This window comes from Prionailurus bengalensis, chromosome E4 (genome assembly GCF_016509475.1).
Source record: "Prionailurus bengalensis isolate Pbe53 chromosome E4, Fcat_Pben_1.1_paternal_pri, whole genome shotgun sequence".
Classification (NCBI taxonomy): Eukaryota; Metazoa; Chordata; class Mammalia; order Carnivora; family Felidae; genus Prionailurus; species Prionailurus bengalensis.
This window is the reverse complement of record NC_057360.1, coordinates 11,586,834-11,601,593: the sequence shown is the minus strand read 5'-3', so window position 1 is coordinate 11,601,593 and position 14,760 is coordinate 11,586,834. Positions and strand designations below refer to the sequence as shown.

The 14,760-nt window shown below is 39.8% G+C and overlaps 1 protein-coding gene across 3 annotated transcripts in view; it reads left to right on the top strand.

Moving 5' to 3' along the window:
* The window catches only part of NME7 (NME/NM23 family member 7), a 262,618-nt gene that overhangs the window by 165,568 nt on the left and 82,290 nt on the right, over window positions 1-14,760 (top strand). The gene's annotated exons all lie outside the window — the stretch shown is intronic.

Below are 14,760 nucleotides of genomic sequence, written 5' to 3'. Positions count from 1 at the left end.
AATCTGTAACATGTAATGTAATCCAGTTAACCAGACATATATTGCATTTTCCCTAGTTGCCAAGGACTATATACAATGATGGATAATTCAAGATTCCTCCCTTTTCCCTGTTCATCTTTTTCCCTTACTTCTTGTAGCATTTCATTCAATATGTATTTTTGCCCCTAATTCCAAGACCTACATTTAAACTATAAGTGACTAGGTCAGACTGGATGGTTGCTAATATCTCTTCCATTTCTACAATTCTACACCTTCTAAATCTATGCTTTAGTACTAACCCAGGTATGTGCAAATACTGACGCAGGCTTGGCTGAGATAGGCAGCAAGTTTCACATTATTTTATATCCAAATTAAAGAAACTAAGCTTCAGAGTCAGATGGGCCTAAGTACAAATATTTATACTTCGATAAGCTATTAAATCTCCTTGAATTTATCCATAAAATAAGGAGGCAAGTACTGCTTACTTTATAAAGTGTTAGGAGATTAAATGAGATAATGCATGTAAGGCCCTGAAACAGATGTGTTCAGAATAAGCTCCAAGTGAGTATTACTCATTATTATTCAGGCAGCATAAATATAGGTAACTTAGCTTGTCTGGAAACGATTCCTAAATATTCTCCAGTTAGATAAAATACATTTGTCCTCATTTTGCAAGAAAAATTTGGGAACTTGGTGACGATGACAAATGTATTTCCTGTCCATTCGAGCCATGCTGGTGTCCAGAGCAGCGCTTTGTGATTCTTTGGTGACAGAGGCATGTGGCACGATAGGACCATCTTCTCTCTGACAGCCTCCTCACTCAGCACGGTACTGAACACAGCAGCTCTACCGCATGTTTGCTGAGTGGATGAACAAGTGATGGGTGGGATGACTGAATGAAGAAGATCCCACAAAATCGTTTGTGCTTTATAATCTAGGGGGAAAAAAAGTCTGACTCAAGGCAGCATTAGTAAACGGTCGAGTAGGGACCAGAATCCAGAATTGCCTACATGTTGGTATTTTTCCATAACTCTATAAGCTTCTGGTTCTTACAGGGACACAAGTTCATGGCCATGTTGTATTATGATGACTTCAGAATGACATTTTTTACTTACCCATAGCAAGAATGCCAAGCATTAGGGTCTCCTGTTTTATTTTCAGAAAATGCAGGACTAGAAAAAAAGAGTTGACCTAGGATTACAAACAGAACAATTTTTAGTATCCAGTAATATTTATTTGCATTCCTTTGGACTTGTTATCATTATGGAGTAATATATTACGAAGATTCCCTTTGAGATTCTGTGATAAAAGACCCTGAATGTGTATCATTAAGAGTTATAACATTGAGCAAAAGTCAGGCTTCCTTTTATGTATCAGATAGTCTTAATGATCGGAGTTTGGGCCGAAATGGAGTAATACTCCCAGAAAAGCTGCCAGGGTTTGAAAGAACATTTTTGAGAGGGCTAAAAATAAAAATTGAGAAATATGAATTGAAATAAGGGTTAGTGAATTCTTTTAGCTGTGTGTAAAGGAGCATTTTGAAGTCTAGTATGGCAAGGTACCAATATTTAATGGCACAAGTGTCTTTATTTTTTATTCGTAATTTACTTTTCATCATGATAAGTGTACTCTTTAATCCCCATCACCTGTTTCAACCATTCCTGCTCCCACCTGCTGTCTGATAACCATCAGTTCTCTATAATTAAGAATCTGTCTCTTGATTTGCCTCACTCTTTTTTCCCCTTTGCTCCTTTGTTTTTTTTTTTTTAAATCCACAGATGAGTGAGATTATATGGTATTTGTCTTTCTCTGACTTATTTTCCTTAGCGTTATACTCTCTAGTTCTATCTGTGTCATTGCAAGTGGCAAGATTTTATTCTTTTTGTGGCTGAATGATATTCCATTGTATATATGTACCACTTCTTTATCCATTCATCAATTGATGGACACTTGGGTTGCTTCCATAGTTTGGCTAAATAATTCTGCTATAAACATAGGGATATACATATCCCTTTGAATTAGTGTTTTTGTATTTTGGGGGTAAATACCCAGAAGTGTCATTCCTGGATGGTAGGATACCTCTATTTTTAACTTTCTAGGGCACCTTCATACTGTTTTCCACAGTGGCTGCACCAGTTTGCATTCCCACCAATAGTGCATGAGGGTTCCCATTTCTCCATGTCCTCGCCAACATCTATTGTTTCTTGTGTTGTTGATTTTAGCCATTTTGACACGTGTGAGGTGGAATCTCATCATGGTTTTGATTTGTATTTCCCTGATGATGAATGATGTTGAGCATCTTTTTGGCCTTTGATGTTGAGCATGCATCTGTTGGTCATCTGGATGTCTTCTTTGAAAAAATGTCTGTTCATGCCTTCTGCCCATTTAAAAAAAATTTTTTTTAACGTTTATTTATTTTTGAGACAGTGAGAGAGAGAGCATGAACGGGGGAGGGGCAGAGAGAGAGGGAGACGCAGAATCGGAAGCAGGCTCCAGGCTCCGAGCCATCAGCCCAGAGCCCGACACAGGGCTAAAACTCACGGACCGCAAGATCGTGACCTGAGTCGAAGTCGGACACTTAACCAACTGAGCCACCCAGGCGCCCCCCTTCTGCCCATTTTTAATTGGCATTTTTAATTTGTTTTTTGGTTGTTGAGTTGTGTAAGTTCCTTATATATTTTGGATGCTAACCCTTTACTGGTTATGTCATTTGCAAATATCTTCTCCCATTCTGTAGGTTGCCTTTTCATTTTGTTGTTTCCCTCACCGTGCAGGAGATTTTTATTTTGATGTAGGCACAATAGTTTATTTTTGCTTTTATTTCACTTGCCTTGGGAGACATATCTAGAAAGATGTTATGGTCAATGTCAGAAATTACTGCCTGTGCCCTCTTCAAGGATTTTTATGGTTTCAGGTCTCACATTTAGGTATTTAATCCATTTTGAGTTTATTTTTGTGTATGGTGAAAGAAAGTGATTCAATTTATTGTTTTGCATGTGGCTGCCCAGTTTTCCCAGCACCATTTGTTGAAGAGACTGTGTTTTTCTCATTGGATATTCATTCCTCCTTCGTCAAAAATTAATTGGACATATAATTGTGGGTTTACTTCTGGGTTTTCTATTCTGTTGATTTGTGTGTCTGCTTTTGTGCTAATACCATACTGTTTTGATTACTACTGCTTTGTAATATAAGTTGAAATCTGGAATTGTGATACCTCTGGTTTTGTTTTTCTTTTTCAAGATTGGTTTGGCTATTCGAGGTCATCTGTGGTTACATACAAATTTTAGGATTGTTTGTTCTAGTTCTGTGGAAAATGCTGTTGTTATTTTGCTAGGGATTGCATTAAATCTGTAGATTGCTTTGGATAGTATAGACATTTTAATATTTGTTCTTCCAACCCATGAGCCTGGAATGTCTTTGCATTTCTTTGCATCGTCTTGAATTTCTTTCATCACTGTTTTATAGTTTTCAGAGTACAGGTCTTTTACCTCTTCAGTTAAGTTTATTTTCTAGATATTTTATTGTTTTGGGTGCAATTGTAGATTGGATTATTTTCTTAATTTCACTTTCTCCTGCTTCATTAGTGCAGAGGAATGGAACAGATTTCTATGCACTGATACTGGATCTTGAGACTTTACTGAATTCATTTATTACTTCTAGTAGTTTTTTGGTGAAGTCTTTGGGGTTTTCTATATATAGTAACATGTCATCTGCTAATAGTGAATGTTTGACTTCTTCCTCTCGCTCGCTCTCCCTCTCGCTCTCTCCCCTCTGTCTCGAGAGAGAGGGGAGAGAGCGAGCGAGCTTAAGAGGAAAAGAGAGAAGAAGAGAGAGAGGGAGAGCGAGAGGGAGAACGAGCGAGTTGGATGCCTTTTATTTCCTTTTTGTTGTCTGATTATGTGGCTAGGGCTTGCAGTGTGTGTTGAATAGAAGTGATAAGAGTGGACATTCTTGTCTTATTCCTCACCTTAGGGGGAACGCTCTCAGTTTTTCACCATTGAGTATAATGTGGGTTTTTCATAAATGCCTTTATTATGTTAAGGTATGTTGCTTCTAGGCTTACTTTGCTGAGGGTTTTTATCATGAATGGATATTGTGCTTTGTCAAATGCTTTTTCTGCACCTACTGAAATGATCATATGGTTTTTTTTCTTTTACTGATATGAGGTATCTTGATTGTTTTCCAAATATTGAACCACTCTTAACAACCTGGGAATAAATCCCACTTGATCATGGTGTATGATTTTTAAAAATATATTGTTGGGGTGGGTTTGCTAATATTTTGTTGAAGAATTTTGCATCTATGTTCATGAGAATTATTGGCCTGAAAACCCTCTTTTTTTGTGTGTCTTTATCTGGCTATGGTGTCAAGGTGATGCTGACCTCATAGAATGAATTTGGAAGTTTTCCTTCCTATTCAGTTTTTTTTGGATTAGTTTGAGAAGAATAGGTATTAAGTCTTCTTTAAATGTTTTGTAGACTTTGCCTGTGAGGCCATCTGGTCCTGAGATTTTGTTTGTTGGGAGTTTTTTGATTACTGATCAAATGTCATTGCTAGTGATTGGTCTGTTCAAATTTTCTGTTTCTACCTGCCTTTATTTTGGTATGTTATATGTTTCTAGGAATTTATCCATTTCTTCCAAGTTGTCCAATTTATTTGCATGTAGTTTTTCATAATATTCTCTTACAATTATTTGTATTTCTATGGGTTGGTGATTTCTCCCCTTCAATAGTGATTTTGTTTATTTGGGGTCCTCTCTCTCCCTTTTTGATGAATGTGGATAGAGGTTTATCAATTTTATTTGATCTTTTCAAAGAACTGGCTCCTGGTTTCATTGATCTGTTCTGTTTCATGATCTGATATATTTTTCATTGATCTGTTTTTTTGTTTTTGTTTTTAGTTTCTATATCATTTATTTCTGCTCTAATCTTTATTATTTTCTTCCTTCTGCTGGTTTGGGGTTTTATTTGTCCTTTGTTTTCTGTCTTCTTTAGGTGTAAGTTTAGGATGTTTATTTGAGATTATTCTTGCTTCTTGAGGTAGGCCTGTATTGCCATAAACTTCCCTCTTCAAACCACTGCATCCCCCAAATTTTGGACCATTGTGTTTTCATTTGCATTTCTTACTTATTTCTTCTTTGATTTGTTGGTTGACCTACTTATTAATAGCATGTATTTGTGGTCTTTCCAGGTTTTTTTCTTGTGGTTGATTTCTAGTTTCATAGTGTTGTGGTCAGAAAACCTGTGTGATATGGCTTCAGTTTTTTGAATTTGTCAAGACTTGTTTTGTGACTTAACATGAGATCTGTTCTGGAGAATGTTCCATTTGGCACTTGGAAAGAATGTGTATTCTGCTGTTTTAGGATGGAATGTTCTGAATATATCTGTGATATACATCTGTGAATATACCTGTGACATTCAAAGCCATTGTTTCCTTGTTGATTTTCTGTCTGGAGGATCTGTCCATTGATGTTAGTGGAGTGTTAAAATCCCCTACTGTTACTGTATTACTGTTGATTATTTCTTTTATGTTTATCATTTTATGTGTTTGGGTGCTTTCATAGTGGGTGCCTAACTACTTACACATGTTATATCCTCTTGCTGGATTGTCCCCTTTATTATTCCGTAGTGTCCTTTGTCCCTTGTTAGAGCCTTTGTTTTAATGCATATTTTGTCTGGGATAAGTGTTGATACCCCTGCTTTCTTTTGACATGATAAATATTTCTTCATTCCCTCACTTTCAGTCTGCAGGTGTCTTCCTGTTTGAAATGAGTCTTTTGTAGGCAAGATATGGATCTTGTTGTCACCCTGTGTCTTTTGATTGGAGCATTTAGTCCATTCACATCCAAAGTTATTATTGATATATGTTCATTGCCACTTTGTTGCTTGTTTTGTGGTTGTGTCCGAAGATTGTCTCTGATCCTTTCTACTCTTGCTCTCTTTCATGGTTTGTTGGCTTTCTTTAGTAATATACTTGAATTTACTTCTTTTTTATTCTTTGCACATCTATTACCGATTTTGATATATGGTTACCATTTGGTTTGTATATAATGCCTTCTGCATATAACAGTCTACTTTAAGTTGATGGTCCCTTAAGTTTGACCTCATTCTTTACTCCTCTCCCCACCATGTTTTGGGTAATAGTGTCTTATTTTACATCCTTTCATTTTATATATCCCTTGACTAAGTTTCACAGAAACATTTATTTTTACTGCTTTTGTGTTTTTTACTTTTCATATTCTCACTCTATGACCTTTCCTTTCCACTCAGAGTCCCCTTTATTATTTCTTACAGGGCTGGTTTGATGTCATGAATTCCTTTAGTTTTTGTTTGTCTGAGAAACTCCTTATCTCTCCTCTTTTCTGAATGATAGCCTTGCTGGATAGAATATTCTTGGCTGCAGAGTTTTCCCTTTCAGCACTGAATCTATCATGCCACTTTTCTTCTGGCCTGCAGAGTTTCTGATGAAAAATTCATTGATAGTTTTATGGGGTTTTCCTTGTATTTAACTGTCTTCTTTTGCCGCCTTAAAATTTTTTTGTGTGTTTATCACTGCTTTTGGCATTTTATTGTGTTTTGGTGTGGGCCTCCTCGGTTTTAATTTTTGGGGGAATCTCTGTGCCTCCTAGAACTAGATATCTGTTTCCTTGCCCAGATTAGGGAAGTTTTATCTACTATTTCTTCAAATTTTCTGCCTCATTTTCTCTCTCTCCTGAGATCCCTGTAATTCAAGGGATACTACATTTGATTAAGTCCCTGAGTTCCCAAAGACTGTTTTCAATTTGTATAATTTTCTTTCCTCTCTTTTGCCTCAGCTTGGTTACTTTCTGTTACTCTGTCTTCTAATTGTTAATTCATGACTCTGATTCATCTAGCCTGCTATTTATTCCATCAAGTATATATTTTTTAATGTTTATTTATTTACTTTGAGGGAGACAGGGGGAGGGGCAAAGAGAGAGGGAGAGAAAGAATCCCAAGCTGACTCCACACTCCGTGCGGAGCCTGATGCAGGGCTCGAACTCATAATGGCAAGATCATGACCTGAGCCAGTATCAAGAGTCAGACACTTAACTGATTGAGCCACTCAGGCATCCCTGAGCCACCCAGGCATCCCTCCATCAAGTGTATTTTTAATTTCATTTATCATGTTCTTGATCTCTGATTGGTTCTTTTTTTAATCTCTGTGTTCAGTATCTTACTGACGTCCTCTACTCTTTTCTCAACTCCAGTGAGTATCTTTATGATCATTACTTGAAATTCTCTATCGGGCATGTTCTTGATATCTGTTCCCTTTAGGTTTTTTGCTATGGTTTGGTCCACTTCTTTCATTTGGAACAGATTTCTCGGCCTCATTTTATCGAACTCTCTGTGTCTGTTTCTCTGTGTTAGGAAAGTCAGCTGCTTCTCTCGCTCTTACCGATAATAGCCTGATGAGGAAGAAGTCTTGTAGTGCCTTGCAGTGCAGAGGGCCCTGTTCCCCAGGAGCCGGTGCTTCAGGGAGTGTCTTCTATGTGTGCTTCGTGTGCCGTGCTTTTGAGTCCTGGACTCTTTTTCCTTCGGTCCAGTTGTGTGCAGAGGCTCTCTCTCGGTGACTATTTGGGGCAGTGTTCGGTTCCCAGCAGGGGCGAGGTGCACGTTAACAAGTTGTGTGGTGGTCTTCTTGTGAAACAAGACCTGACCCACAGTTGCTGGAACTGAGGTCCCGCAAAACGCACAGATCGGGAGACGCGGCGTTGGCAGGGTTTGTGCTGATATTCCAGGGGAGGTGCTCATGGTGCTGGAGCTCAGGTGAGCGTGACCGGGAAGGGAGGATCTGTGGATGTGCATTGGGGGTTGGGGTGAGGGGGGGTGACGGAGCAAGCAAGTAAGGTAAGGGGTGTTGGTGTCTGGTCCTCACAGGTGGCCCTTGTTTATGCTGGGGGCAGGGGAGGGAAATGACACCTGGCAGAGGCTCCTTTGTTCCTGGACTGGTCTCCCCAGGATCCCCGTCTCTCTGGGCCTCACCTTGCGACGAGCACATTATTCTCCCTCCTCTCTACCCCTGACATTTTTGCAACTGCTGGTTCTATGCTGTATCTGCAGGCTGTTTGTCATGCTGCGTCTTCGAGAGCAGGCACTCTGCTTCCTAAAGCCCTCTAGGCTTTCTCCGGGCCGAGCCCCCTGATTTTTAAAATTCCAGGCTTTATCTTGCTTGTTGTAAGAACTCATGAAATTCAGCCCCTCTCACTGGCAAAGGCAAATGCTGTGGGGATTTGTCCTCACTGTAGATGGCCTCCCCCGTGTGAAAGTCTGTTTTTCACGCTTCTCCACACCACCGGCTCCCTCCCCACTGGACACCCCCAGTCCCTTTTGCTCCCAGACTGTCTTCACCCTTCCTGCCTTCGTTGATGGAGCCTCTTTCCTACCTTTGGTTGTGGAGTCTGTTCTCACAGTCTTTGGATGCTTTTCTGGCTTATTTAGACTGATGTGTGGTTACCTAGGTGTATCCATGGGGCGAGGTGAGCTTAGGTCCTCCCTCCTCTGCCGTCTCCCCCAGGTAACTTTTTTTTTTTAATGTAAATCTGATTATGTTATGTCCCTGCTCAAAACCATTCTTTTGCTTTCAGTGTTGACTGAGGAGTAAAACTCCTCAGCAAGACAGACAAGGCCCTGTTTGATTTTGACCCTGTCTCACGATGAGAAAGCACTTTTTTTCTCTATTTTAAAATGCAGGTTTTATTATTATTCACATATGGTGAGGTGCACGGATCAGGAGACAAGAGCTCTTGAAAAAGTAGTTAGAGTTCTCGAGAAGGGGCATGCCATCGAGGACCACACGGAGAGGTACCCGCTTGGGTCAGGAAGCGGAGGGAGTCGGGGGCCGTTGAGAGGAGGCGCATGGGCAAGAGCCTTTGTCGTGGCTTCTGCAAGGACAGGTGAGACAAGGTAAGCCGGCTTGGGATTGGCTAGTTTCAACAATGTCAGTAGGCTCTAGGGTGTAGGGGGCTGTTTTAAGTTGTCTGGTGTTTGGGGCAGGGGAATATAAAAGGCTTGGAGTATAAATGCCCGATAGAGGAGGTGACGGTCTGTAGGGGGCTCTGCATTGGTTGGTCTCCCAGGGTCAGTAAGGCGCCAGATGGCAGAACTTCAGAATAAAAAGACTTGCTTAATTCAATCTTCCACTCTCACTGGCTGTGCTCCAAGCAGCTCTAAATGACTTGCCCTTTCTCACCACAACAGTGTCAATTCCTTTACCCACTTCCTGGGGAGGAATAATTTATCTCTTAGTGATTTTCTTGGTAAACGTCCCTTGACCTTTCCAACAGACTTGTAACTCCCTTCCATGTTTATTTAATGTTGCTTAGCATATTATTCTGTAGTTATTTGTTTACATGTATTACTTACCACCCCCTCCCCATCAGACTTCAAGCCCCATGAGGACTGGGACTGGCCTGTTCTTTGAGTTTCTAGAGTCTAGCCTAGCATAGTGCTTGGGTGTAATTGACAGTAACTGTTTGTTGACTGAAATGAAAAGTACCTAAATGACTAAGTGAATGAACAAACGACTCTGGGAAAGTCAAGCTTGAAATTTATTTTGGAAGAGTTAGGCAAAAGCCCCCAAATCTTCAGCTTTATCCCTCCTGTGAAGTTGCCATAAAATTAAATGATTGCTGCTGTTCCTTCCAACTATAAAACTCTGATTGTTTGCTGAACTGTTGGTGAATGATACCCTCTCCTTTTATCTTTGTATGGCTCGGAGGTATAATTTGCAGTTTTAAAAGTTGCAACTCTGGAAAATGTACATGATTTTCGTGTGTGTATACAGTGTGTCCCATGAAGTATATCGAGGTGGTTAAGATCTTGGGTTCTGTTATCTGAGTTCCGATCCCACCTACACCACTGGTAGTTTGCTCTTGGTTGAGGTGCGTAATTTTTTCGTCTGTGAAATTGGGATAATAATGATATCTACCTCGTGAGATTATTCATGCGAATGCCCTGGCACATAGTAAACACTTGATATTTGCTAGCGTGGTTATTGTCATTAATGTAATAGAGATTATTATGATAAAACTAATGATATTCTGCATTCTTACCGTATTGCCAAGGTTTAAAGGGTGTTGTGGTGTTACTTTTGAGAAACGAAGAATAGAAATAATGTACATCTAGCTTTATGTATTTAGCTTTAACTGTTTTTAAAAATTTTTATTTATTTTGAGAGAGAGAGAGAGTGAGCAAGCATGAGTGGGGGAGGGGCAGAAAGAGACGGGGAGGGGGAGAGAGAGAGAGAGAGAGAGAGAGAGAGAGAGAAAATCCCAAGCAGACTCCTTGCTGTCAGCACAGAACCCAGTGTGGGGCACGATCTCATGAACCATGAGATCATAACCTGAGCCAAGGTCAAGGGTCAGGTGCTTAACTGGCTGAGCCACCCAGGTGCCCCTAGCTTTAATCATTTTTAAGTGTCATTACCATTATTAGTCATATTTTACATAATTTAAATAAAGTCAATGGAAGAACATCTTTTTTATTTAGTAATTACCTAGATAGGCTGTCTGGTAAATTATTTCACAGAGGTTAAAAAAGTGGGGGGAGAGGAATAGGAAGATAGTCATTTTGTGAAGTTTGTAAAAACTGAATAAGTTATATACCTTTGGTTTTTTTAACAGCACAATTTAGGTATAATTCACATCTCAATACAGTACACCCATTTAAAAACGTACAATTCAATGATCTTTAGTGTATTTACACACATGTGCAATCATTACCACAGTCTATTTCAGAACATTTAGAATATCAACTCAAAAATAAACCCCATACCTTTTGCTATTACCCTCCAATCCCTCGGCCCGAGGCACTCACTGATTGGCTGTCTGTTTCTAATAATTGCCCTGTTTTGGACATTTCATACAAATAAATGATATAACGTGTGGTCTTTTGTTACTGGTTTCTTTCCTGTAATACGTTTTTAAGGCTCATCCACGTTGTACTATGTATTCAGCACTTCCTTTTTATGGCCCAGTAATATTCCGTTGTATGCATATACCACGATTTGTTTATCCATTTGTCAGTTGATGAACATTTGGGTTGTTTCCATCTTTTGACTATTCTGAATAATGCTGCTATGAACATTGTGTCCAAGTTTTTGTGGGGATCTCTGTGTATGGCTACAAATCCTATTGTTTGCTCATATAACCCCATATTTAATCATTTGAACAGACGTCAGACTGCTTTCTCAAAGCAGCTGTACCATTTTACGTCACCACTAACACTACGTGAGGGTTTCAGTTTCTCTCCATCCTCACAATACTTGTTTTAACTGACTTTTTGATGTTAGCTCTCTCAGTGGTTTTTATCTGCATTTCCCTGATGACTAATGATGGCAAGCATTTTTTCATGTGCTTATTGGCCATTTTATTTCTTCCTTTGAGAAATTATCTATTCAGTTCTTTTGCCTATTCTTAATTGGATCATTTGTCTTTTTATTACGGATTTGGAAGAGTTCTGTATATATTCTAGATCAAAGTCACTTATGAGATACATGATTTGCAAGTATTTTCTCCCACTCTCTGGTTCTCACTTTTGGCATGGTGTCCTTTGAGGGACAAAAGCTTATAATTTTAACAAAGTCTAATCTATGTATTTCTTTTGTTGCTTGTGCTCTTCACGTCATATTTAGGAATCGTTTGCCAAATCCAGGGTCATGAACACTTCACCCCTATGTCTTCTTCTAAAAAATGTATAGTTTTAGTTTTTACTTTTAGGCCTTTATCTGCTTTTAGTTAATTTTTGCATATGGTGTGCAATGCCTTTGCATATGTAAGGATCCAGCTTCATTCTTCGGCTGTGGTTGTCCAGTTGTCCCAGCGTCATTTGTCGAAAAGACCATTGTTTCCCCATTGGAGGGTTTTTATTTTACACCCTTGTTAGGAATCAGTTGACGGTAGATGTATGGGTTCACTTCTGGACTCCCAGTTTTGTCCCCTTGATCTACAGGTCTGTCCTTCTCTTACGTATACATTTGATTTTGAAGCATTTAAAGAATGTTGGCATCCAAGAAGATATATGATGTGGATTTTTTTCAGTTTTTGAATAATATACAATTTGATAGTCATGATGCTGGAGCTTACCAGACATCACAAATAACGATTCATCCAGAATCACATGTTTCAATATGAGTAGGAATATGAATATGAATTCCAGGTACTACGTAAACCTGGAGTTTTTCTAAATATTAATCATAACTTTTATTTTCAGAAGTTACATATTTTTTTCCGAAGTTTTTTTTTTTTTTTTGAATTTGTAAAGCAGTTAGGTCTACAGCACTTCACTTGGTCCTCACAATAAATTGGTGAGAGGTAGGTAAGATTATCTGTCGATATTGCTGTCCTTGTCTTCCTCCTGTCATCTGTAAGGAAATAGAAATATGGAAATACGCGGCGATTTGTCCAGGGTCACCCCACGTACACCAAGTCTGCACAGGTCCCCTTGCCCCTTTCTGTCTTCCGACCGCTGCACCTAGATGCTTCTGTACTGCTAGGTGAGGCCGCCACATTTTATCAAAGTCTCTCTATAAAGTAAGAGGGCTGCATCCTGAGATCGTGAATCTCCAGTTCTCGCACCAGCTAGCAAATAACTCGCTCCATGCTGATTCACCAGTAGGAAATGACAGAGTCATTCACCAGTAGGAAATGACAGAGCCACATGTTATGTTGGAGGCTGAGCAGCCTGGTGGGATGCACCCACTCACTAAGTAATGTCTCCCACTGACCACCCTCTGCAACATCCCACATCAGTGGGTGTCATACAGCTTTGGTATTCTTAAGCAGCTGAATCCACAGATGTCAAATATCTAAAGTTGGAGGCTTTTATTTCTTGTGGAAGCGTCCTAATGATTCTCCAAGCTGTGGTTCCTTTCTCAAAACAATTCTTCATTACTGCTTTTATTTATTCAACCAAAGCACCAAGTATTTTTTGTGTCAGGCAATGCTAGCCCAGGGGATATGGCAGTGGAGGGCAAAAGAAAGACAAAACCTCCTGCCCTCACAGAGTTTTTGTTCTAATGGGGAGACAGAAAATACACAAATAAGTAAAAGAAGGCAACAGGGAAATGGGGAGTGCTTTCCGCAGCAACCTCTGAAGACCCATGGTGAACATGACCTTCACAAGCGCTGCTGCTACAAGGTCAATCAAAAGAAATGGTTGTGCTTCAAATGAGCACTGCAGCATGACTGGCGAAAGAGAAATTAGGAGTAACATGAAAAACAGAGTAGAGTTGTTAGAATATCTCAAGGCAGGATTCTTACAGCAAATTTAGCTTATTTGGACGACGATGCCATCCACGTATGATAATGCTTTTCTTGCAGAAATCCAAATTGGTATTTAGTCGTATCAACTTATGGTGCTTGCACATCTCATCTAAAGGAGACCTCACCTAGGGGCGCCTGGGTGGCTCAGTCAGTTGAGTGTCCGACATCCGCCCAGGTCATGATCTCACGGTCCGTGGGTTCGAGCCCCGCATCAGGCTCTGTGCTGACAGCTCGGAGCCTGGGGCCTGTTTCGGATTCTGTGTCTCCCTCTCTCTCAGACCCTCCCCTGTTGATGCTCTGTCTCTCTCTGTCTCAAAAATGAATAAACATTAAAAAAAATTAAAAAAAAAAATAAAGGAGACCTCACCTGCCCTGCCCCTGGCAGCACCTTGACCTTCCCAGCCGCTTATCCTAACTTATTTTGTTTTACTCATTTCTATGTTAAGTATTATCTTCTCAACACTGCACCATTTACTTATTTAAACACATTAATTTTTGTATCTTCTCCCACTAGAAGGTGGGAGAAACTCCAAGAAGGAAAGGTTTTTTTTTTTTTTTATTTTTTTTTATTTTCACGGTTACATTCAGACAAGTATCTTATTTAACTTAATTAAGTTCCCATTTTGCATTGCTGAAATGTACATCTCCTGTGCTATTTCTTATGGCTGCTATATCTGGTCATTGACCCAGAAGCTTTGTGCTCCTCTCTAACTCTCATGCTCTTCAAGAAAGATTATCTAGTGCCCATTTGACTTGTTTGTTTGTTTGTTTATTTATTTTTGCGTGCGCATGCGAGAAAGAGAGAGAGAGAGAGACAGCATAAGGAGGGGAGGGACAGAGAGAGGGGGACATAGAATACGAAGCAGGCTCCAGGCTCTGAGCTAGCTGTCAGCACAGAGCCAGACGCGGGGCTCGAATCCATGAACTGCGAAATCATGACCTGAGCCAAAGCCAGACACTTAACTGTCTGAGCCACCCAGGCGCCCCTGTTTATTTATTTTTAAAGTTTATTTATTTTGAGAAAGCATGAGCAGGGGAGGGGGGATAGAGAGAGAGAGAGAGAGAGAGAGAGAGAGAGAATGAATGAATGAATGAATGAATGAATGAATCCCAGGCAGGCTCCATGCTGTCAACTCAGTCTCACAAACCCATGAGATCATGACCTGAGCCAAAAGCAAGAGTCAGACACTTAACCAACTGAGCCACCCAGGCGCCCCTCTGGTGCCAATCTTAGAAGTGAAGAATAATATCAAGACCCAGGTTTTTAAAAATCTTTTTTTAAGTGTCTTTTCATTTTCTTATAGAAGACATGTTTCTTTTAAAAATTGAAGCTAGGATCTGAACTCTGTTCTGCCCGGTTCCAGTTTGAATTTTTTTTATGATTCCAAAATCTCAATATTTCTCAAAATTTAATTGCATATAATGCAAGAAACATATTTTTCACCTAAGAATATACCTCTCCTGTTGGGTTGGTCTCCAGTCTCTTCACTGTGGTTGCT